This window comes from Globicephala melas, chromosome 2, assembly GCF_963455315.2.
Source record: "Globicephala melas chromosome 2, mGloMel1.2, whole genome shotgun sequence".
Classification (NCBI taxonomy): domain Eukaryota; kingdom Metazoa; phylum Chordata; class Mammalia; order Artiodactyla; family Delphinidae; genus Globicephala; species Globicephala melas.
The window spans coordinates 485,913-510,848 of record NC_083315.2 but is presented as its reverse complement, the minus strand read 5'-3'; the positions used below and the strand labels follow the sequence as shown (position 1 = coordinate 510,848).

Genomic DNA, 24,936 nt, shown 5'->3' with positions numbered 1-24,936 from the left:
CCTTATATGATTCGAAAATCAGGGTGTGAAACGTAAGTCTGTTTTATGGTCTTATATTAAACCTGAAAGACTATTTAAGATAGGAAATAAGCACCTTCAGTTTAAAAACTACTCAGTATTCTTCAGTCTATCAAGAACTAAACAACAGAGGCTGAAATAAAACTGAAGTAATTACAAAAAATTCACTGCATATTTTTCTAAGCAGCTTTATTTAAAAGGTTTTATTTAAGGCTTAAGGAAAGTTTGTTGTTTTTGTTTCCCTGTTAAGATTACTAAAAAGGACAGAGATCCTAAGATGTGACCTCTGTAGTGATGTTATTTGGTGAAATTCATGAGCTGCAAATCTGGCTGCAGATGAAGAGCTGCTTTGTAAAAAGCGTTAGAGATTTGTAAATGGAAGTGAAAAGCTGCTTCTTCCCAGCTGAATGATCAAACACATTTTTGGAGGAAAACATTGGTTGAACAGGTGTTCAGTATTACGAACTTGTGATGTAAAGAATGCAACAACTGAATCTGGCAAAGATCCACGTATTAAATTCTTTGTTCTTCAGAACCAAAATTTCCTGCTGCAGAAAATCAACTCACATTTATGCTCCATGAAAAATAAGATATTGAAAACTTACAGAATTCACATAAAGAATGTATAATTGTGTTACATCACTTACTTTCAAGCTTTTTGCCAGCATTTATAAGAATCATGTTTCTTTCTTAAAATATCACTGCGTTTTTTAATATTTTCTTTTTATGAATGCTGTAAGATAGTATTTAATCCTATTTCTTTTCATTAATGACTTTTAAAAGGTTTTATTAAGAAAAAAGTAGAAGTTTACATATATTTATTGGCCTTTTTATAAGAAGTGACTCACATAATTCATATGAATTTGTAATCACCACTTCCTCATGAATTAGATGGGAAACAGGTATTTTATTTTAGAATAAACACTCTGTATAATAAGTCAGCTGTAGCATTAGGAAGAAAACTCAATCTGTCTTCCAAATCAGTAATATACCCATGAGATCGCTTGGCCTTGTAACCTTCTTAAACCTAATTTTGCTACTTGTTAAGAAAATGATGTCTTGTTGTGAATTTTGATCTCAGAGGGAAAAAAAAAATCTCTAGTAATTTCAAAACCAGCAACCTGAGGATCTGCCCCAAACAGAGAAGCCAATTAGAAGATGTATGAGAATGATCCCCCAGAAGAGACGAGGAAAAAGTTAATTTCTGTGAGGCTGAAATACAAGCTTGGGCAATTTTAGCTTCCTGACTACAGGTGTGACAGAACGCAGCTGATCAAACCAGGCAGGAATTTGCATCACACTCTGTTTACTTTCAGCTGCCCAATGAGCCATGCCCAATCTGGAAGCCAGAGAGAACCTGGAAAAGGAGCGTGTAGGGCTGTAACTTCATACTGAGAAGACTGCCGTGGACACGGCTTAGGAGCTTGCATTTGGTCACGTTTGGGCCAAAGAATGTATAGCTGTCCACGGTGTGCCAAAAAGCCTGCACAGGTTTTTAAAACATTGAAAACCTGTTTAAAATGTCATCCGTGTTCGGCAGCCCACCTGTCTGGGGTCGGCTATCATTTTTAATAAGTCACCAAATAGTTCAAAGTAGGCTCCTCATCTGGCCCCCAGTTTCTAAAATCCTATAAACTGAAGTGAACTATGTTACAGGTATTTTTTCTGTGCGCCAGATTTTCAAGTGGGAACTTGAAGGCCCAAACAAAAGTGAGGGTGTGACAAAGTTGTCTTCAGTATCTATGGGTCACATTTGTTGCGTTCACCTGGATTCCCCTCCTGTCCTGCTACTGTTTCCCATTCCGTGCTTCTCAGCCCCAAAGGGGGCTACAGTGGAGGTTGCTAGTTTAGGAAGGGGTAGATTGACAGAGGTGTAGTATACAAAATGGAAAGTAATGACTAAAAGGTATAGCCTGTTCTAAACAGGTGTGCCAACGATAAGCTGCTCATGAAACCATGTAACCATTTTATTTGGAAGTACAGTTTATCAGTTTCCAGTTACTTTACTAAACTAATAATCTCATCCATTGAGTTAATCGTATCATCATCTCCACGTCAGCCAAGAACTCTCAGGACCACACCCTGCACTTGATCACCATCAGAGACCGTGTCATCTCACAGTTCATGCGTTTGGACCCCAGTTTCTCATGCAACGTTATGTCCCTCTGTCTCTCTGGGCACAGAGCTTTTTCGTTTTTTGTTTTGTTTTTAATTTTTCTAAATTGAGGTAGAGTTGTTTACAGTATCATATAAGTTTCAGGTGTACAGCACAGTGATTCACAATTTTTAAAAGTTATATTCTATTTATAGTTACTATAAAATATTGGCTGTATTCCCCGAAAGCAGGCACACTTGTCTTGTTCCTGATCTGGGAGAGAAACTTTCAGTCTTTCACCATGGAGTATGATCTCAGCTGTGGGTTTTTCCTACTTGGCCTTTATTATGTTGAGATCATTTTCCTCTATTCCTAGTTTGTTGAGCTTGTTTTTTTAATCATATGAGGATGTTGAATTTTGTCAAATACTTTTTCTGCATCAATTGATGTGCTCTTATGGGTTTAACCTTTATTCTGTTAATGCAGGGCGGTATACTGATTGACTTTCTTGTATTGAGCAACCCATGCTTTCTAGGAATAAATTCCACTTTGTCATGACGTGTACTCCTATTGACTCTGGTTTGCTGCTGTTCCGCTGAGGACTGCAGTTTTCATTTTTTATACTGTCCTTATTTGGCTCTGGTATCAGAGTAATGCTAGCCTCATACACTGCATTTGGGAGTGTTATCTCCTCTTCAATTCTTTGGAAGAGTTTGAGGATTGTTGTTAATTTTTATTTCAATGCTCAGTAGAATTCACCAGTGAAACCATCCAGTCCTGGGCTTTTCTTTGTTGGAAGGTTTTTGATTACTGATTCAATTTCCTTACTTATAACTTATACAGATCTGTTCATATTTTCTGTTTCTTCATGGTCCAGTCTTGGTAGGTTATGTGTTTCTAGAAATTTATCCGTTTCTTCTAGGTTATCCAATTTGTTGGCATACAACTGTTGATAGTATTCTTACAATCCTTTTTATTTCTCTAAATTGTTATGTCCCTTCTTTCATTTTGGATTTGAGTCTTCTCTTTTTTTCTTCATTAATCTAGCTAAGGATTTGTCAGTTTTGTTTTGAATAGCCAACTCTTGGTTTCATTGATTTTTCTCTACTGTTTTTCTATTTTTTTCTTTAGGAAATAGAGTGATGTCTTCTTTAACCCAATAGTTATTTACAAGTGTATTGCTTAATTATCACATATTTGTGTATTTTCCAGTTTTCCTTCTGTTGTTGATTTCTATTTTCATTCAGTCATTGTGTTCAGGAAAGGTACTTTGTATGATTTCAATCTTTTTTTTTTAAGTTAGACTGATTTTGTGGCCTAAAATATAGTCTTTCTGGAGAATGTTCTATGCGCACTTGAGAAAAATGTATATTCTGCTGTTGCGTAAAGTGTTTTATATATGTCCGTTAGATCCAGTTGGTCTGTAGTGTTGTTTAATTCCTCTATTTCCTTATTGATCTTCTGTCTGATTGTCCCATCCATGATTGAAAATGGGGTATTGAAGTATCCCACTCCTGTTTTTAAGGAGCTGTCTGTTTCTTCCTTCAGTTCTGTCAATGTTTGCTTTATATATTTTGGGATTTATACAAATGTTTATAATTATTGTATTATATCTAGTTGAATTGACCCTCTTATCATTATACATCCTTCTTTCTCTTTTCAAATAGTTTTTGACTTTTCATGGAATATCTTCCCATATATATATATTTTTTTCGGTATGTGGGCCTCTCACTGTTGTGGCCTCTCCCGTTGCGGAGCACAGGCTCCGGACGCGCAGGCTCAGCGGCCATGGCTCACGGGCCCAGCCGCTCTGCGGCATGTGGGATCTTCCCGGACCGGGGCACGAACCCGTGTCCCCTGCATCGGCAGGAGGACTCTCAACCACTGAGCCACCAGGGAAGCCCTCTTCCCATATTTTTACTTTCAATCTATGTGTGTCCTTAGACCTACAGTGAATTTCTTGTAGACATCACACTGGATCTTTTTTTAAAAATCCATTCAGCCCATCTGTGTATTTTGATTGGGGAGTTTAATCCATTTATATTTAGAGTAATTACTGATAGGGAAGCACTTACTTTCGCTATTTTAATATTTGTTTTCTGTATGTTTTGTGGCTTTTTCCCCTCATTTCATTCATTAATGCTTTCCTTTGTGTTTAGTTGATTTTTTGTAGTGCCATATTTTTATTCCCTTCTCCTTTCCTTCTGTGCATATTCTATAGATATTTTCTTTGTGGTTACCATGGGGATTACATATAGTATCCTCAAGTTATGACAGTTTACCTTAAATTGATACAACTTCAGTTGCATGCAGGCACTTTACTCCTTTACAATTCCGCTTTCCCACTCCCCCTTGATGTTCCCAATGCCACAAATTACATCTTTACATGTTGTGTACCCAATAACATAGCTTTATAACTATTTTTATGAATTTGTCTTTTAAAACTTATAGAAAATAAAAAGTAGAGTTACAAACCAAATTACTATAACACTGCTATTTGTATTTTTCTGTTTACCTTTATCAGGTCTCTTTAAGTTTATCCTAAAGTATATTGAACCTCTTGGGTTTATATATCCATGTATTTATACTCAAATTTGGAATGTTTTCAGCCATTATTTCTTCAAATAATCTCTCTGCCCCTTTCTCTCTCTCTCTCTTTTTTTCTCCTTACATTTAGTAATTTCAAATGTCCTGTCTTCAGGTTCACTGATTCTTTCTTCTTCCTATTTGAGTCTGTTATTTTATACCTCTAGTTAATTTTTCAATTCAGTTATTATATTTTTCAGTGCTACAATTTGTATTTGGTGCTTTAAAAAAATTCTATCTTTTTGCTGATATTCTCATGTTATTTCTATATCATTTTCCTTATTTTCTTTAATTCTTTGTGTATTTCTTGAGCATTTTGAGCATACTTAAGATAGATATTTTAAAGTCTTCGCCTGATACATCTGTAAGTCTGATGCATTTGTTTCTTCAGAGTTGGTTTCTGGAGATTTACTTTGTTCCTTTGAGTGAGCCATGTTTTCCTTTTTCTTGGTGTATCTTGTGGGTTTTTTTGTTGAAAATCGGGCGTTTGAAAAAACAGCCACTAGTCGTTTCAGATTGACTTGGCAGACTTTCACTAGTCATTCTTGTCATTCCTGTTGGAATCACCTAGGGTAAAGGTGTAAGGTCTTCTCAGATCTTTTCTGGGCATGTGTTTTATCTGGGCCAGTGTGTCTGTCTACTTAAAATGTCCCCCATATTCATAGCGGCTTTTAATGTCTTAATTTCCCCAAGGGTCTCACCCCAGCTTTTTCTTGGGGACTTAAATGTTCTATTTTATTCCTCTTCTTATAACTTCTTGCCCTGAGGTGTCTGTGAGTCTGCAGTCCCCCTGCAATTTTCACACCCCACAATGACTACCATTGTCTTCCACAGCTGCTGCCACCTGAGGTCCAGCATATGCCACAATTTCACATCTAAGTTCTTAGTCACATGAGACAGGGACCAGTCTCTCAGGTAGCTTCATCCACAGGCCAGAGTGTTGCAAGTCGTTTCTGTTCCTCTTGTTCTGGTCAAGGGAGGGGACTGGGAATTGGCCCGCTTCCTCCTGACCTGTAGCATTGCCAGGAAGGGGATGGGACATGGGCAAGTAAAAATGCCAGGAAATTTCCTGAAGTTCTGAATGTGACTTTATCTTGGTTCAGTGTTTGTTTATTTACTATAGATCTCTGAATTGGTTTCCAGAGCTCCTATAAAGTTACTTTAGCCAGTCTGTTGTTTATTTAATGTTTCCATGGGGGAACAAGTGTCTGGTGCTTCTAAGTCCACCATCTTGGAAATGTCTCCATGCTTTCTGATGAGAAGTCAGATACTGATATTAATGAAGTTCCCTTGTACATGATAGCCATGTACAACTTTCAAGAGCAGCCTGCAACTTTCAAGATTCTCTCTTTGTCTTTCAACAGTTTAATTATAATGTCTAGGTGTGTATCTGAGTTTATTATACTTGGAATTCCTTAAGATACCTGAATATATAGGTTAAATTTTTTTTCTCAAATTTGTGAAGCTTTTGCCCTTATTTCTTCAAATATTCTTTCTGTCCCTTTCTCTTCTTCCAGGTCTCTCATGTGCATAGGTTGGTATGCTTGATGGTATCCTGTAGGTCTCTGAGAATGTGTTCATTTTTCTTCATTTTTTGTTTGGCTCCTCAGACTTGATAATCTGAACTGACCTATCTTCAAATTCACCAAGTCTCTTTTCTGCCCGCTCACATCTGATGTTGGGCCCATATAGTAAATTTCCCACTCCGCTTATTGAACGTTTCAGCTCCAGAATTTCTAATTGACTTTTTTTATAAGTTAAATCTCTTTATTAATGTTCTCTGCTTCCTGAGACATTGCTCTCAAACTTCAGTTGTTTAGGCGTGGTTCCCTTTAGTTCCTTGTACATACTTATAATAGCTGATTTAAAGTCTGTATCTAATAAGTCCAACATGGTACAGGCTTCCTTACAGTCAGATTTTATTGACTGCTTTCTTTCCCTGGGGTGTACTTTGTGGCATACTTTTTTTTTTTTGTATATCTTGTAACTTTTTATTGGAAACCTTATATTTAAAATAATATAATTTAGAAACACTGGAAATCAGATTCCCCCCTTTTCAGGGGTTGTGTTCTTGCTGTTTGTTGTTGTTTTTGCTATTGTTTGTTATTGACTTTCTTGGACTAATTCTGTAACATCTGTGTTCCTTCTCAGTGTGACCATTGAGGTTTCTTCTCAGTTAGCTCATTGGACAGCTAATGAGTTGATACAGCTTTTCTTAAACACTTTGCATCATTAGATTTCTTACCGTTTGGTGTGGGGCCCTGTGTACATTCTATGGCAGACATAGAACACCAGCAGCTCACACATCTGTCTTACCCTTCACTTCTCGTGTAGGGCCTCACGGTCAGGCAGAGACAAGCGATCACAGCTGCCTCAGGTCTTCTGAGCACGTGCCTATCCCTACGCTTGCTTGTGGCATTTTAAAGCCCCAGGAATATGGTGGACTTTTTCAAAGCCCTCTATAGACCTCACATTTCCAAGATTTTCCTTTTAATTTTTTTTTTTTGTCCAGCCTCTTGTTTGTCCCAACTGATATTGCCATCTCAGCTTTTATGCTCAACAATTGCCGCTGATTTGTTTCTTTAAGACACACCCTGAGGATAGGACTTTCCTCATGAAATGAGTCCTGAGGTAAAGACAAGCCTTTGGAGCTTTTCCTAAAAGTTGCCATTCAGGTCAAATAGTGACCATCCTTTTGTAATGAGGCTTTTGGGGGAGCTCCAAACCCATTCTTCCCCCTCCTGTGGCTGCCAGGCTGCAGGTTTTTCACAGATACCATGGTTTCCAGGCCGTTGGTTTTCAAGGCTACTGCAGAGCTGGGGAGAGGAAGGTGGGAAAGTTAAGATGCCACAAAGCTCACTGTTCTTACTGAAGTTCAGCTGTTTTTCTTGAATAAACACCCCTGTTACAAGCCTTTCATTAAATTCGAGAGTTCCAAAAATGTTGATTTGGCCATTTTTTGCCAGTGTACTCACTGTTGTTATAGACGATCGTATCCTTACCCTACCATTCCACAAGCGCTTGGGCATTTAGGTTAATCATTTTTGCACTGATGCTACGATTTTGGAAGTAATAGCAACACAATTTGATAATTATCCAGATTGGTTATTCTCCAGTCTAGATACACGTCATCTTCAGAGCTTTAAAAACGATATCCTCATGCAAGAGGCTTAACCCTTGTTCTGTCTGTTGAGATTGAGGCCTTGGCATACATATTTCTACAAAGTCACCCCAGGTGGTTATGATGTGAAACCAAGGCTGAGAACCACTGATCTAGATCTTATTTATTTTGAATCCCACAACGTAAAATAGTACGTTACATTTCTGAGGTTCCACATGGCTATCTCAGGAGGTAAGAAGTCTGCCAGTCTCTGTTCTAGTCAGACCACACCTGGAGCTGTGTTAAACTCGGTGTGTTCTCAGAGAAACTTCGATAAATGAGAGGGAAGACCAATGAAAACCATTTACTATGAAAATCAGTTAAAGGTACACACAGAAAATGAGGGAGACCAGGTAGCTGGCTTCAAATGTTAGAAAAACATTCATGAAAATTAGTTGCAGGTAGTATAATGTTCATTATGAGTTAAGGAGATTCATCAGATGAACTGGGAAGCTAATCACATATTTATAAAAAATACGATATAACAGACCCAACAAGTAAACTTTTGGAATAGAATCTCTTCATAAATTAGAGACTCCCTGTTTTATTGTTTTTGTTTTTTTGAAGTGTAGTATTCCATACAGTTAATTTTTTTCAGTCAAGATTATGGTTTCAAGTATTATTCTTAGCCTGATCTACACAACTCACTGATTGGATCTTAACCAGAAACTGGTTTACCCATCTTGATCTGTGGGTTATTGACTATAAGTGGGAAAAATTCTAAATATATATATGCATATGTATATGTACAGATTTACATGCAATAGGTACTTTACGATAACATGTCTTATATTTGTTTAGCACCTTGTACTTAGACTTCTTTCAAATACATCATTGGCTAAGAAGGTCACTTAATTACCTCCATAAGCCTCTGAATACACAGTGGTGCTTCACAAATTCGACCTCCTCATTAACAGACTATGGCATCTAAAGCAGAATCAACACAGGACATAGTAAAATCGAAAAATCACAGTTGACCGTGATAATTTAAAAGATTATCTTAAATTAGGCTAAGAAGTAGAAAAAAATCAGAACCATTAAATTTTAAAAAAATTTATCTTGTGAATTAATTGGATAAAGCCACCTTCAATGTTTAATACATTTTCTGCTACATAAATCTAGACTGTGAGCCACCATGTCATTTATTTCACTGGAAATTAATTTATTGTTCCTTCAGTTCAGAAGGAAAGGAATGATCAGTGATGTTCTATTTTTGATTTTTGAAGAACTACATTTGAAAGTGTAAAGTAATTCTAGATCAGCTATATATATATATATATATATATTTAAGCTGTAGGATTGTTAACTACTAGGACCAGAACAAGGGTCTTATTGTGAAAGAGCCACGCAAACTGTCTGCTCTCCTTGAGTATATAGAGGTATATTTAGAATTTCAAAAGCAATTTATTGAGTATACCTTTAGGAAAAGATCTGCCTGTTCAGTTTTGCTTTCTCTGACATGCTATTCTAATGTGAACGTAGCATTTTTGAAAGTTTTTATATGCAATGTACTCTTTTAAAATCTCTTTCAAATATTATATTATGCATTGTATGGGCTCTATATGGAACAGAGCAGTGTTTTTATAGCCCTTCTAGTCAAAAATTTTTTTCTGAAGTCACGTTACGCTTGTCTTGCATGTGCTTCAAAGTTGCATTCTGTGTACCTCACCTCCTCAGAAAGCTGCCGGTTTTTTTGATGGAGGCAAGAGAGGGAGTTTCAAGCCTGTTATTTTATTGCTCTGTGCCAAACATCCGGGTTCCTGTTTTATTCATTAATCTATAAAAAATAATCTGTCCTAATATCTTCCTTTTAGTTGAATTTTTTTTCATCAGTCACTTAGACTTTATTATTATTTTTTATCCTAAAATTTTTTTTACATCTTTATTGGAGTATAATTGCTTTACAATGGTGTGTTAGTCTCTGCTTTATAACAGAGTGAATCAGTTATACATATACATACGTTCCCATATCTCTTCCCTCTTGCGTCTCCCTCCCTCCCACCCTCCCTATCCCACTCCTCCAGGCGGTGGGTCACAAAGCACCGAGCTGATCTCCCTGTGCTATGCGGCTGCTTCCCACTAGCTATATACCTTACGTTTGGTAGTGTGTATATGTACATGCCTCTCTCTCTCTTTGTCACAGCTTACCCTTCCCCCTCCCCATATACTCAAGTCCATTCTCTAGTAGGTCTGTGTCTTTATTTCTGTCTTACCCCTACGTTCTTCATGACATTTTTTTTCTTAAATTCCATATATATGTGTTAGCATACGGTATTTGTCTTTCTCTTTCTGACTTACTTCAGTCTGTATGACAGACTCTAGGTCTATGCACCTCATTACAAATAGCTCAATTTTGTTTCTTTTTATGGCTGAGTAATATTCCATTGTATATATGTGCCACATCTTCTTTATCCATTCATCTGAGGATGGACACTTAGGTTCTTTCCATCTCTGGGCTATTGTAAATAGAGCTGCAATGAACATTTTGGTACATGACTCTTTTTGAATTATGGTTTTCTCAGGGTATATGTCCAGTAGTGGGATTGCTGGGTCATATGGTAGTTCTATTTGTAGTTTTTAAAGGAACCTCCATACTGTTCTCCACAGTGGCTGTATCAATTTACATTCCCACCAGCAGTGCAAGAGGGTTCCCATTTCTCCACACCCTCTCCAGCATTTATTGTTTCTAGATTTTTTGACGATGGCCATTCTGACCGGTGTGAGATGATATCTCATTGTAGTTTTGATTTGCATTTCTCTAATGATTAATGAAATTGAGCATTCTTTCATGTGTTTGTTGGCAGTCTGTATATCTTCTTTGGAGAAATGTCTATTTAGGTCTTCTGCCCATTTTTGGATTGGGTTGTTTGTTTCTTTGTTATTGAGCTGCATGAGCTGCTTGTAAATTTTGGAGATTAATCCTTTGTCAGTTGCTTCATTTGCAAATATTTTCTCCCATTCTGAGGGTTGTCTTTTGGTCTTGTTTATCGTTTCCTTTGCTGTGCAAAAGCTTTGAAGTTTCATTAGGTCTCATTTGTTTATTTTTGTTTTTATTTCCATTTCTCTAGGAGGTGGGTCAGAAAGGATCTTGCTGTGATTTACGTCATAGAGTGTTCTGCCTATGTTTTCCTCTCAGATTTGGATAGTTTCTGGCCTTACATGTAGGTCTTTAATCCATTTTGAGCTTATTTTTGTGTATGGTGTTAGAGATTGTTCTAATCTCATACTTTTAAATGTACCTGTCCAGTTTTCCCAGCACCACTTATTGAAGAGGATGTCCTTTCTCCACTGTACATTCCTGCCTCCTTTATCAAAGGTAAGGTGACCATATGTGCGTGGGTTTATCTCTGGGCTTTCTATCCTGTTCCATTGATCTATCTTTCTGTTTTTTGCCAGTACCATACTGTCTTGATTACTGTAGCTTTGTAGTATAGTCTGAAGTCAGGGAGCCTGATTCCTCCAGCTCCGCTTTTTGTTCTCAAGATTGCTTTGGTTATTCGGGGTCTTTTGTGTTTCCATACAAATTGTGAAATTTTTTGTTCTAGTTCTGTGAAAAATGCCAGTGGTAGTTTGATAGGGATTGCATTGACTCTGTAGATTGCTTTGGGTAGTAGAGTCATTTTCACAATGTTGATTCTTCCAATCCAAAAACATGGTGCATCTCTCCATCTATTTGTATCATCTTTAATTTCTTTCATCAGTGTCTTATAATTTTCTGCATACAGGTCTTTTGTCTCCTTAGGTAGGTTTATTCCTAGATATTTTATTCTTTTTGTTGCAATGGTAAATGGGAGTGTTTTCTGGATTTCACTTCCAGATTTTTCATCATTAGTGTATAGGAATGCCAGAGATTTCTGTGCATTAATTTTGTTTCCTGCTACCTTACCAAATTCATTGATTAGGTCTAGCAGTTTTCTGGTAGCATCTTTAGGATTCTCTATGTATAGTATCATGTCATCTGCAAACAGTAACAGTTTTACTTCTTCTTTTCTGATTTGGATTCCTTTTATTTCCTTTTCTTCTCTGATTGCTGTGGCGAAAACTTCCAAAACTAGGTTGAATAAGAGTGGTGAGAGTGGGCAACCTTGTCTTGTTCCTGATCTTAGTGGAAATGCTTTCAGTTTTTCACCATTGAGGACGATGTTGGCTGTGGGTTTGTCATATATGGCCTTTATTATGTTGAGGAATGTTCCCTCTATGCCTACTTTCTGCAGGGTTTTTATCATAAATGGGTGTTGAATTTTGCTGAAAGCTTTCTCTGCATCTATTGAGATGATTATATGGTGTTTCTCCTTCAATTTGTTAATATGGTTTATCACATCGATTGATTTACATATATTGAAGAATCCTTGCATTCCTCTGGGATAAACCCCACTTGATCATGGTGTATGATTCTTTTAATGTGCTGTTGGATTCTGTTTGCTAGTATTTTGTTGAGGATTTTTGCATCTATGTTCATCAGTGATAGTGGCCTGTAGTTTTCTTTCTTTGTGACATCCTTTTCTGGTTTTGGTATCAGGGTGATGGTGGCCTCATAGAATGAGTTTGGGAGTGTTCCCCCCTCTGCTATATTTTGGAAGAGTTTGAGAAAGATAGGTGTTAACTTTTCTCTAAATGTTTGATAGAATTCGCCTGTGAAACCATCTGGTCCTGGGCTTTTGTTTGTTGGAAGATTTTAATCACAGTTTCAATTTCAGTGCTTGTGATTGGTCTGTTCATATTTTCTATTTATTCCTGATTCAGTCTTGGCAGTTGTGCATTTTTAAGAATTTGTCCATTTCTTCCAGGTTGTCCATTTTATTGGCATAGAGTTGCTTGTAGTAATGTCTCATGATCTTTTTTATTTCTGCAGTGTCAGTTGTTACTTCTCCTTTTTCATTTCTAATTGTATTGAATTGAGTCTTCTCCCATTTTTTCTTGATGAGTCTGGCTAATGGTTTATCAATTTTGTTTATCTTCTCAAAGAACCAGCTTTTAGTTTTATTGATCTTTGCTATTGTTTCCTTCATTTCTTTTTCATTTATTTCTGATCTGATTTTTATGATTTCTTTCCTTCTGCTAACTTTGGGGGGTTTTTGTTCTTCTTTCTCTAATTGCTTTAGGTGCAAGGTTAGGTTGTTTATTCGAGATGTTTCCTGCTTCTTAAGGTAGGATTGTATTGCTATAAACTTCCCCCTTAGAACTGCTTTTGCTGCATCCCATAAATTTTGGGTCGTCGTGTCTCCATTGTCATTTGTTTCTAGGTATTTTTTAATTTCCTCTTTGATTTCTTCAGTGATCACTCGTTATTAAGTAGTGTATTGTTTAGCTTCCATGTGTTTGTATTTTTTACTTATCTTTTCCTGTAATTGATATCTAGTCTCATAGCATTGTGGTCAGAAAAGATACTTGAAACAATTTCAATTTTCTTAAATTTACCGAGGCTTGATTTGTGACCCAAGATATGATCTATCCTGGAGAATGTTCCATGAGCACTTGAGAAAAATGTGTATTCTGTTGTTTTTGGATGGAATGTCCTATAAATATCAATTAAGTCCATCTTGTTTAATGTATCATTGAAAGCTTGTGTTTCCTTATTAATTTTCATTTTGGACGATCTGTCCATTGGTGAAAGTGGGGTGTTAAAGTCCCCTACTATGAATGTGTTACTGTCGATTTCCCCTTTTATGGCTGTTAGTATTTGCCTTATGTATTGAGGTGCTCCTGTGTTGGGTGCATAAATATTTACAATTGTTATATCTTCTTCTTGGATCAATCCCTTGATCATTATGTAGTGTCCTTCTTTGTCTCTTCTAATAGTCTTTATTTTAAAGTCTATTTTGTCTGATATGAGAATTGCTACTCCAGCTTTCTTTTGGTTTCCATTTGCATGGAATATCTTTTTCCATCCCCTTACTTTCAGTCTGTATGTGTCCCTAGGTCTGAAGTGGGTCTCTTGTAGACAGCAAATATATGGGTCTGGTTTTTGTATCCATTCAGCCAGTCTGTGTCTTTCGGTGGGAGCATTTAGTCCATTTACATTTAAGGTAATTATCGATATGTATGTTCCTATTCCCATTTTCTTAATTGTTTTGGGTTCGTTATTGTAGGTCTTTTCCTTCTCTTGTGTTTCTTGCCTAGAGAAGTTCCTTTAGCAGTTGTTGTAAAGCTGGTTTGGTGGTGCTGAACTCTCTCAGCTTTTGCTTGTCTGTAAAGGTTTTAATTTCTCCATCAAGTCTGAATGAGATCCTTGCTGGGTAGAGTAATTTTGGTTGCAGGTTTTTCTCCTTCATCACTTTAAATATGTCTTGCCAGTCCCTTCTGGCTTGTAGAGTTTCTGCTGAGAGATCAGCTGTTAACCTTATGGGAATTCCCTTGTGCGTTATTTGTTGCTTTTCCCTTGCTGCTTTTAATATGTTTTCTTTGTATTTAATTTTTGACAATTTGATTAATATGTGTCTTGGCGTATTTCTCCTTGGATTTATCCTGTATGGGACTCTCTGCGCTTCCTGGACCTGATTAACTATTTCCTTTCCCATATTAGGGAAGTTTTCAACTATAATCACTTCAAATATTTTCTCAGTCCCTTTCTTTTTCTCTTCTTCTTCTGGAACCCATATAATTCGAATGTTGGTGCGTTTAATGTTGTTCCTGAGGTCTCTGAGACTGTCTTCAGTTCTTTTCATTCTTTTTTCTTTATTCTGCTCTGCAGTGGTTATTTCCACTATTTTATCTTCCAGGTCACTTATCTGTTCTTCTGCCTCAGTTATTCTGCTATTGATCCCATCTAGAGTATTTTTAATTTCATTTATTGCATTGTTCATAGTTGTTTCATCTTTAGTTCTTCTAGGTCCTTGTTAAATGTTTCTTGCATTTTGTCCATTCTATTTCCAAGATTTTGGATCATCTTTACTATCATTATTCTGAATTCTTTTTCAGGTAGACTGCCTATTTCCTCTTCATTTGTTAGGTCTGATGGGTTTTTATCTTGCTCCTTCATCTGCTGTGTGTTTTTCTGTCTTCTCATTTTGCTTATCTTACTGTGTTTGGGATCTCCTTTTTGCAGGCTGCAGGTTCGTAGTTCCCGTTGTTTTTGGTGTCTGTCCCCAGTGGCTCAAGTTGGTTCAGTGGGTTGTGTAGGCTTCCTGGTGGCGGGGACTAGTGCCTGTGTTCTGGTGGATGAGGCTGGATCTTGTCTTTCTGGTGGGCAGGTCCACGTCTGGTGGTGCGTTTTGGGGTGTCTGTGGACTTACTATGATTTTAGGCAGCCTCTCTGCTAATGGGTGGAGTTGTGTTCCTGTCTTGCTAGTTGTTTGGCATAGGATGTGCAGCACTGTAGCTTGCTGGTCGTTGAGTGAAGCTGGGTGTTGGTGTTGAGATGGAGATCTCTGGGAGATTTTCGCCGTTTGATATTATGTGGAGCTGGGAGGTCTCTTGTGGACCAGTGTCCTGAAGTTGGCTCTCCCAGCTCAGAGGCACAGCACTGACTCCTGGCTGCAGCACCAAGAGCCTTTCATCCACACGGTTCAGAATAAAAGGGAGAAAAAGTAGAAAGAAAAAATTGGTAAAAGTAGAAAGAAAGGAGGGATGGAGAGAGGGAGGGATGGAGGAAGGAAGGAAGGAGGGAAGGAAGGAAAAAAAGAGAATATAAAGTGAAATAAAGTAAGATAAAATATAATAAAGTTATTAAAATAAAAAATAATTATTAAGAAAAAAGGACGGATAGAACCCTAGGACAAATGGTGGAAGCAAAGCTATACAGCATAAATCTTGCTCTCAAAGTCCACCTCCTCAATTTGGGATGATTTGTTGTGTATTCAGGTATTCCACAGATGCAGGTACATCAAGTTGATTGTGGAGCTTTAATCCGCTGCTCCTGAGGCTGCTGGGAGAGATTTCCCTTTCTCTTCCTTGTTTGCACAGCTCCCGGGGCTCGGCTTTGGATTTGGCCCCGCCTCTGCGTGTAGGTTTCCTGAAGGCGTCTGTTCTTCGCTCAGACAGGACGGGGTTAAAGGAGCCGCTGATTCGGGGGCTCTGGCTCACTCAGGCCGGGGGGGAGGGAGGGGCACGGAGTGCGGGGCGGGCCTGCGGCGGCAGAGGCCGGCGTGACGTTGCACCAGCGTGAGGCGCGAGGTGAGTTGTCCCAGGGAAGTTGTCCCTGGATCCCGGGACCCTGGCGGTGGCGGGCTGCACAGGCTCCCGGAAGCGGGTGTGGACAGTGACCTGTGCTCGCACACAGGCCCCTTGGTGGCGGCAACAGCAGCCTTAGTGTCTCCCGCCCGCCCCTGGGGTCCGCGCTGTTAGCCGCGGCTCGCGCCCGTCTCTGGGGTCCGCGCTGTTAGCCGCGGCTCGCGCGCGTCTCTGGAGCTCCTTTAAGCAGCGCTCTTAATCCCCTCTCCTCGCGCACCAAGAAACAAAGAGGGAAGAAGTCTCTTGCCTCTTCGGCAGCTCCAGACTTTTCCCCGGACTCCCTCCCGGCCAGCCGTGGCGCACTAACCCCTGCAGGCTGTGTTCACGCCGCCAACCCCAGTTCCCTCCCTGCGCTCTGGCCGAAGCCCGAGCCTCAGCTCCCAGCCCCGCCCGCCCCGGCGGGGGAGCAGACAAGCCTCTCGGGCTGGTGAGTGCCGGTCGGCCCAATCCTCTGTGCGGGAATCTCCTCGCTTTGCCCCCCGCACCCCTGTGGCTGTGCTCTCCTCCACGGCCCCGAAGCTCCCCCCTCCGCCGCCTGCAGTCTCCGCCCGCGAAGGGGCTCCTAGTGTGTGAAAACCTTCCCTCCTTCACGGCTCCGTCCCACTGGTGCAGGTCCCATCCCTATTCTTTTGTCTCTGTTTTTTCTTTTTACTTTTGCCCTACGCAGGTACGTGGGGGGTTTCTTGCCTTTTGGGAGGTCTGAGGTCTTCTGCCAGCGTTCAGTAGGTGTTCTGTAGGAGTTGTTACACGTGTAGATGTATTTCTGGTGTATCTGTGGGGAGGAAGGTGATCTCCGCGTCTTACTCTTCCGCCATCTTCCCGGAAGCCCCCTACCAGTTGAATTTTAACCAAAAATATTTTGCTAGTTTATATTTTCATCACATTTGTGTATTTGACTTAATTTTGTTTAATTTGAACTTGACATCTTTTCCTACTTATTCAACCACTCAAGCTTTACTTTGATAGCAGCGTGAAGGTGTTTCATATTCTCTTTTTTAATTATGGTTTTTGTTTGTCTTGGGAAATGTCATTGGCAAAATAGCTTCATCTCTTTTGGAATTATTAACTCTCTGAATTGGGAAGCTTCTTCTGACTGTTTATAAACTAACTGTAATGTGACAACTTCAACTGTTGGCACTTCCAAGTCCAAACACACAGTGTGTAGTGAAAAGACACTAAATGAGAAATTAGGAGATCTGAAGTTGCTTTTTAGTTTTGTCACTCATTGTGCATGAACCTTTAGGAACCTTTAGCCTTCCTATCTATAAAATGAGGATGTCATGTCTTGTTAAGGCAGAGCTGTGAGCATCAGATGAGATAATGTATGCAGGAGTCCTTTGTAAACTGCAAAAGAATTAGGCTGTTGTTATTGTATTACTATTACTTATTTATTTTTATTTAAGTATGGTTGATTTACAATGTTACGTTAATTACTGCTGCATAGTAAAGTGATTCAGTTATATATACACACACAGACACACACACATATATATATATATATATATATACACATTCCTTTTGTTATATTCTTTTCCATTATGGTTTATCACAGGATATTGCATATAGTTCCCTGTGCTATACAGTAGGACCTTGTTGTTTATCCATTCTATATATAAAAGCTCACATCTACTAACCCCATCCTCCCACTCCATCCTTCCCCCAACCTCTTCCCCCTGGCAACCACCAGTCTGTTCTCTATGTCCGTGATTCTGTTTTTGTTTCATAGATAAGTTCATTTGTGTCATATTTTAGATTCCGCATATAAGTCATATCATATGGTATTTGTCTTTCTCTTTCTTTTTTTTACTATTACTATTATTACTATTATCATTATTATTATTAAAGATTTTTCCATTACAGGTAAGTATTTGAATTGTCTATAACCCATATTGTACCAGTGGTGAAGTTGGCAAAGCCTAGTTATTAAGACACATGAGAAGGTGGGAAATGTGGTGGATTTCCCAGCTGCTTAGCATTTAGTGAAAGACAGTCTTGGTGGAATAATTACTTTTTCCATCCTCAAATATACTGTCTTCCTTTCCAGAGAAACTATGTGAGGCAAGAAGTCATGTGTCTAAAATCTTTAAAGCTAAAAAGGAAAAAAGAAAGAAAGAAAGAATCTCACCTTCAAAACAAATAAACTTTGGAGGGGCTTGTAGGCTTGAGTGTAACACTTCACTGTCCCACAGATTAGAAACGTTAGGAGACCTTGGTGAGCCACGCCCACGACCTCGCTGACACTGGCTCGCTGGGTCTCTTACCACGCACCTCAGGAAGTTCTTGGATCAGAGGCAGGTGCGATCACTCTCGTTATTCTTCCCCCCGCTGCCCCAGTGCTGTGGCTCACGGGATCCACTGATAAAGCCGTGAGAGAACCAGGAAGTCACTAGAATGGGAAGCTAAGTGATCGGATGCATTTACACTCCGTCTTACAGAGCTAACGCTCTTTTCTTTTTAGTGCTTGTGATTGTGGTTAAGTATCTTAAAGTTATAGTCCCTTTATTCCCTTTATTTTTTCATAATTCAGCAAACATTTACTGAAAGTCCTCTGAGTGACAGACACCAGACAACATCCCAAGTGAGAGTCAAAGAACAAGGCCAGGTGTCTCTGCTCTTGAAGAACTCACACGTTAATGGGGAGAGGACCCATGAGAAAATCATTGCAGTATGATGAAAAGTAAACAGCTACAGATGCCTTTGGTTTTCAATAGCCAAATCGGATTTTAGGATGAGCTGATTCAACAGCTCAACGGTGTCTTCAAGGACCAGGCTCTTGTCCTCTTTCTGTTCTGCCATTCTCAGTGTTGTTATAAATAGGAAAACTTTTCCAGAAGATTTCTGAGTTGTCATCTCAGAAGTCATTAGCCACAACTGGGCCATATCTAGGCCACCCCTAAGCAAATCATTGGCAAGGGGAAGGAGACTTCGAGGACAGATTTAGGCCTCTGGGGTTAGAGACGCCCTCTCCTGATGCTCGTCTGTGAGAACTAGACAACCAAACAAGATCAAGACTTGGCCGATTCATTTTGCTGTGCAGTAAAAGCTAACACAACATTGTAAAGCAACTATACTCCAATAAAAATTAATTAAAAATAACTAAAACTGATTACAAATTCTATCTAAAATATAGTTGTTTTATTTGATTTATCTTTATTAAAATTCTATTATATGTGAAAATATAGTCATATATTTATTAAATAACATATAAAAAGAATATATTGCAAAAAAAGACTTTGCAAACACGAGAGGATGAGGTTTTTGGACAAAACCATCGAAAAGAATATGGAAGGCAGGGGGTGACCAACACTGAGAAGGGGAGTGGGGAAATTTTCATGGAGGAGCTGTTATTTAAGCTGCTATTAAAAGATGAGTCAGAGTTTTCAGAACTGAGTAGGAGTTTGTAGTTTGGTAGGGCTAAACTCCAGGTAAAGAAAATAACTTGGTCAAAGATATAAAAGAACATGGTACGTCGGGAACAGCAATAATCCTAGAGGCCGGAATATAGCTTATGCAAAAGAGTATGGGAAAGAAGAGGTTGGGCAAATACGTGAATGTCATTTAGACCTGGTCCTGAAGGAAATGAAGCCAGTAAAGGATTTTAAGAAATCTTCTGTCCCTTTGTCAACGTCTTTCTAGTCTTTTTGGAGGTCTGACACTCATTCCCAAGTAGGTGCCTCAGGAAGGGCCTGTGTTAGCATCACTCCCTGAAGTCATCCATGTTTATAACAGTTTTATCCTTGAAGGTCATTGGGCTTCAAACTTTTGGAAGTTAGAACCTTGCTTCACATTTTCTCTTGAGTAGCTCACACGTGTTACTTTCTTTTCCTTTGCATAAACCATTGCTGTTGGAAAGTCTAAGGATAATAGCTTATTATTTTCTTTAGAGGTGCCTTGGTCTTTTTGCCTGGAAGACCAAAGAATCTTTCTCTGTTTTATTACTGTCCAGCAGTTGTACTAGTATTTGTCTTTATGTTAGCCAATTCTGGGCCAGTTTTCCCTGGTATATTGAGTGACCTTTCAATATATTCTCAGGTTTTATTTATTTCAGGAGAGAGTTTTCTTGGATTACAGTTTTTAAAATTTTGCTCTCTTGTATTGCTTTGTTTCCTTCTTGGAGGCTCTTACTGTACATATGTTAGATCTTCTCTGCCTGTTTGTTCTCCTGAAGTTTTTGTGAGCTCTTTTTCCATCATTTTGGAGTTTTCACATCTTCTGTTTATTTAAAGATATTTCCCATTTTGTTTATTCATTCTTGTGTTACTTCTAGTTTGCTCTTTATTTCCAAAATTAATTTTAATTTTATTTCTAAATTTTTATGGATCTTTAAAAATGGGTTTTTACTAATCACCTAATTTGTGAGCTTTAATAATTCTAATCATACTTTCTATGATTTTCTTTTTTTCATTTTTTTCTTGTAGTAACTCCAAATGGAAATTGACTGTGGTCTTTTTATATATAGTGCATTTTTAATTGAAATGAGTTTTCATGGTCTTTTAGGAGAGAGATGTGGGCCAGGGTAGCATTTTTAATTTCATGGCTCTTAGGATGCCATGTCTGCTACTGTCACAGTGATGGAGAGTAGGCTCAGACTCCTGTGCTCTCTTGCCCTCTTTTTATCTGGACTTTCTCTTCTCTTCTTCCTGTTACCCTTGCCTTGTTCAATTAGGATGCAACCCCAGTAGTTTCTCCTCAGTGCTGGCTTTGTCCTGTGACAAGGCTTCAGTTTTAAGAATTCATGGGACTCAGACCTATAGAGCATTCTAGCACCATCATACCTGTGTGTCCTTTTAGTTTTATCCATCCATCAGAGCCTGAGAAGTCAGCTCCCAGCTTCTGTTGCTGTTCCTGAGCTTTCCAATGTGACCTAATGGCAATTTAGTTTCCCTTTGCTTTTCCCCTGCAGATTTCAGAGTTTCTTAGAGCATGTGGGCTTTGTAGCGCTCGGTAACTTGTCCTGATCAGCTTGTATTTGGGGGTTGGTGTAGATATCTAGTTGCTGAATATTGTTGTATGTGTTGTCCCTTTTTTGTTTTGCTATAATACTTGCTCTGTTTCCATAGGGAGATTCAAAAACTATGCCCACCATCATCTTTCAGGAATTCCTCCAGTTTTTTTCTCAAGAAAAAATTGTTAGATAATTATATAATTGCTAAATTTATTAGATTATTGATGCATATGACATCACTTAGAAAAGGTTGGACATATCTGGATTCAAATCCCACTTCTGCCACTTACCAGTTTTCTTTTCACATATTAGTTCATTTCTCTGAGGTTTTTCTCATCTATAAGGTGGAAATACTACTACAACTACCACTACCAAGTACTACCTCAAAGAGTAATTTGAATTAAGTTAAGTTGGACGTTTGACCAGAGGTTAATAAATTCACATTTATAATCTTCTGGTTTGCTTGCATCCTGAAGCACAGAAGTGTAATAAGGTGACAATGTAGAAAGATAATTTCTTTTGTGTTACTTAAAAACTTTTATTGTAGAATTTTAGAAAAAATGGCAATTAAATATTTTCAAAATAATTTTATTGATACATCAGAATTAGGAAGTGTGTCCTAACTATCAGAAATTATATTTAAATTTGACATTGAGAACAAGCCCACCAGTATTGCTGATACCATCTCACCTAGCAATCAGGAGAGGCAGCATGTTGTGGACAAAGATGCTTTGCCCTTAAAATTGGGAAGAACCTGACTTAGGCCCTTCCTTCCTCATTTCCTAGAAGCTTAGTTTGGTTTGTTATACCCTCAGTGAAAATTTTCCTTCCATAGCTGCAAGTTTGCATGTAATCAAATTCAATAAATGTTAATTGAGCATGTACTCACTGTTAGAAACTGGCTTAGGCACTGGACATACAACACTGAGCTAGACAGACAGAGTCCCTGCCCTCCTGGAATTTACAGTTCAAGGTCAAAGGCAAACAGATAAGCTAATACTGCATAGAGTATTATAAACAGAGAAGAGGGACTTCCCTCGTGGCACAGTAGTTTAGAGTCCGCCTGCCAATGCAGGGGACGCGGGTTTGGGCCCTGGTCCGGGAAGATCCCACATGCCGCGGAGCAGCTAGGCCTGTGCGCCACAGCTACTGAGCCTGCGTTCTAGAGCCCGTGAGCCACAACTACTGAGCCCATGTGCTGCAACTACTGAAGCCCATGCGCCTAGGGCCCATGCTTCTCTATGGGAGAAGCCACCACAATGAGAGGCCCAGGCACCCCAGCAAAGAGTGGCCCCTGCTCACCGCAGCTAGAGAAAGCCCACACGCAGCAACTGAGATCTCAAAATAAATAATAAATAAAATAAATAAATTTAAAAATAAACAGAGAAGAACCAGGTATTATAGGAGGAGCGGCTTAACTCAGACTTGAGGTTCAGGAAAGGCTTCCCGAAGAAAATGGCACATTAGCTAGTAGCTGAGGATGTGTAGGAATCCCCAAGCCAATAGGAAAGCAGACAAAAGGGCATGTGCAAAGGCAAGGAGACACGCAGGCAGCACATCTGAGGACGCAAAACGAAGGACTAATGCATAAACAGTGCTTCCAATACTGGTTGAAGTTCAGACTCACCAGGAGGGTTTTTAAAGAATCAGATTTTTTTTTATAGGCCCCAGCCCAGACTTGCTGAACTACATTCTCAGAGAACATTTCAAGATTCTGGCTGTTAGCTCCTCTGGGGAGCCACTGGCTTAGGGTGTGTGTGGGGCTGGGGAAGGGGGCTCAAGTTAGGGAGGGCGAGGCAGGGAACCCAGGGGTGCCCTGGGAAGGGCTGTAAAGCATGTGTGGAGTTGGGATTTTATCCTAAGGGTGGGGGAGCTATGGAAGGACTGGGGAGGTATGGGGATGAGGAGATCAGATTCATGATTTATTAGGATCATGGAGTTTACTAAGGCATGGCCCCTGCCGTCATGAGTGATACAATCTAGTTTATGAGGTTCAACATCTTTGAACCTCAGTTTTTAAAATCAAAAATGGAAAAACAGTATCTACTTTGCATGGTTATTTGGAGGTTTAACTGAGATAATTTATGCACAAAGTGCCTGACGTATAGTTGATACTCAAAAGATGTGAATTTCTGTTGTTTGAGAAAACCACGGAGCCAGAAAATTGGTGGACATCACGCAGCCGCTGTCCAACACCAGGGGAGGTGGGGTTTCTGTTTCGCCATCTATCTCCAGGTTCCTCTGACAAATTCCTTGTCTCTGCCCACATGGCCATACCGGGACAGAAAGCCCGCTTTTTCTCACTTACTACCTCAGTTACGGTCTTTATGCTGATGACTTCCAAGTCTCTACCTCTAGCCTGGTGTTCACTCCTGAGCCCCAGAGCCGCAAAGCCAACTGACTCCTTAAGTGGAACCCTCCACTTAAATGCCTTGTGGGTACTTCTTCTGTTACCTAACACCACCCTTTCCCACACCAAGAAAACAAAACAAAACCCCACTTTCCAACATTATCAACACCACTAGGGCAAGTCAGAAGCATGGGAATTGAGTCACTCGTCCTTATCTTCTCCAGTTAACCCTCACAAGTCCACACCCTTCTCTCCAGGCTGGACCATCACCTCCTCCAAACCACCACCACCTGTTACCTGAGCTTGTGAAACAGCCTGAGTCCCCAACACCATTCTTTGCCCCCACGCTGCAATCCTGAGGGACCTCCCACGAGGCAAAATGGAGAAAGTCGCCTCTGCTGCTTCCCCACACAGTTAACAAGCCTCTCCAGCGGCTTTCGCATGCCGCCGAAGCGAGCCTTACGGTCTCCCGTTCTCCCTCTCCTACTTCATGCTCTAACCATCCTGACCCAGAAAAAAGTACCTTGTCTCCCACTCTCGGTCCCTCACCCAGAATCCCCTTCACATTGGACAACCCCTCGCCCCTGAGGTCTCAGCTGGCAAGCATCATGGTGGAGGGGCACTCCTTGAATCTTACACCAGCCAGGAGTCCCTCGCACACGTATCTGTAGTGTCTTTCCCTCTTCCCCATTAACGCTACTCGGTCTGCTTGTAGCTTCCTAGTGCCCATCTTCCCCACTAGACTGTAGCGACGTGGTGGCTGAGGAGTGTTCACGGTCAGTCCACGTTGTTCACGGATTCTATCTGGGGAGTCACCTGCTTGCTCACGTTTTTTGTAACTCCCAAATCAGCGCTCAGGGCACTTTCTCAGTCATTCTTGGACGTGCACAGAAAAGTAAAATTTTAAGTTGCCCGACACGCACTCTCAGTGGGGGTTGAGCAAGCTGACGCTCTGCGCGCTTGTCTCCGCCCTTGGACCATCAACAAGCCTCCGTTGTGCCGTCTGCTTGGTGCCACGTTTTCCACATTTTTGTGTTTTTTGTTGGTTTCCCTGTTGAAAATGGCCCCCATGCATAGTACTGAAGTGCAGTCTAGTGTTCCTAAGTGCAAGAAAGCTGTGATGTGCCTTATGGAGAAAATACATGTGCTAGATAAGCTTCATTCAGGCATGAGTTACAGTGTATTGTCTATGGGTTCAATGTTAATGAATTAACGCATATGAAATGAGATGTCTTTAAACAGAAGCACACATAAAACAAGGTTATATTTTGATCAGTTCGTGACAGTGTGACCAGAGGCTTGCAGGAAGCTAGCCCTGTATCTCCCCTAGTAGCAATGGTTCAGTATTAGCTAATTCTGTTTCTGTGATGATTTAATAGAACATAACTACTGCAATAATAAGACTCAATGTGTTTTGTTAACTTCTATATTCCCCGTAGTTATCACAGTGACTCTCACGTAATACTTGTTCAATACACATTTGTGGAAACGGACCTGTCTCTATGTATGTGTTGTATGTACATACATACATGTATGTATGTGTGTATAACATAACATGTAAATACTTATATGACATATAAATTGAATTTTTTTCATGCCGAAGGTATACCTCA

General features: G+C 39.6%; 1 protein-coding gene across 4 annotated transcripts in view; it reads left to right on the top strand.

The window, feature by feature from the left end:
* ODAD2 (outer dynein arm docking complex subunit 2) overlaps positions 1 to 24,936 on the top strand; it is a 210,928-nt gene that overhangs the window by 103,705 nt on the left and 82,287 nt on the right. The window lies entirely within an intron of this gene.